Source organism: Sorex fumeus, unplaced genomic scaffold, assembly GCF_029834395.1.
Source record: "Sorex fumeus unplaced genomic scaffold, SorFum_2.1 ptg000063l, whole genome shotgun sequence".
NCBI classification, from domain to species: domain Eukaryota; kingdom Metazoa; phylum Chordata; class Mammalia; order Eulipotyphla; family Soricidae; genus Sorex; species Sorex fumeus.
In genome coordinates, this window is record NW_026606120.1 from 7271873 (window position 1) to 7273079 (window position 1207).

Consider the following 1207-nt stretch of genomic DNA (forward strand, 5'->3'; position numbering starts at 1 on the left):
CAGGAGTTTTCAAACTATTGCCCAGATGCAACACCCCGCCTCCGAGGCTGTGATTCAGTGCTCAGCTGCTGCAGGCTGCTTTTGCTTTTGGCCACATCCCACTTACTCCCACTCCTGGCTCTGCACTCAGCGATCAATCTTGGTGGGGGCGGGCTGGTGCAGGGCGGGGGGAGGGCTCAGGGAATCAAACCCAGGTCAGTTCCAGGCAAGAACCTTAACCCCTGTACTATCTCTCTGGTCCTTAGCTAGATTGTGATGTGCATAGCTGAATGCAGGGGTCCCAAAAAATGTGACTATGGTATAAGGTGTCTGAACTGACAATGGTCAAAAGTCAATTTGGGTGCTCGCTTCGGCAGCACATATACTAAAATTGGAACGATACAGAGAAGATTAGCATGGCCGCTGCGCAAGGATGACACGCAAATTCGTGAAGCGTTCCATATTTTTACATAACATTTTGAAAATTACTTTTATAGTGAAGTTTTTAGGTAATAAAGGATAAGACATCAAATGAATACATTACTTCAAGCGTAATTGATAGGGAAATACACTGCATTCGTGATTCTGGTTTTCTTTGTTTGAGGCGTGGAGGCAATTACATTTAATTTTACCAGTATATTTCCTGTTCACTTATTTGTGAGTTTTTAAGTTTTCTGATAGAACAGATTCTAATAAGTAGAGTTAAAATAAAAAAAATTAATTTGGAATCAACCACCTATGAGTCTGAGGTGTTTTTGACAGTTGCCCAGGTGGCAGGTGAACTAGAGAGATAGTACAGTGGGGAGGGCACTTGCCTGGCACGTGGCTGACCCAGGTTCGATCCCCAGCGTCCCATAAGGTCTCCTGAACCCCCTCTGTGAATAATTCCTGAGCACAGAGGCAGGAGTAAATCTTGAGCAGGGCAGATAGGTGTGTGGTTCAAAAACAAAGCAGGGGTTGTGAGTGGAAAGTCTAAGTAGGCCTGATTTAGTGGTGGTGGCAGAGGTGATATGTGGCACAGATCCCTGGCTACCTGCATTACACTCCCACCTTTCAATCTTTGGCCCTGCACCTACTACAGTCATCATCAGTCTCCTGCCCCTGCGCCTGACTGTCCTCGCCGCTGGGGCCCCTTGGAGGGGAGCGGGTTGAGCTTTCCTCCCCGCCCCGACCAGGGCTCCGGCAGCCAAAGACCTCCAGGACCAGCCACCACCATGCTGAGACCACT

At 48.2% G+C, this 1207-nt stretch overlaps 1 non-coding gene across 1 annotated transcript; it reads left to right on the plus strand.

The window, feature by feature from the left end:
- Nucleotides 1–340: 340 nt before the first annotated feature.
- LOC130036230 (U6 spliceosomal RNA) lies at nt 341–447 on the plus strand. The gene has a single exon (XR_008794283.1). It is a non-coding gene; the product is annotated as a U6 spliceosomal RNA (small nuclear RNA).
- Nucleotides 448–1207: the final 760 nt, after the last annotated feature.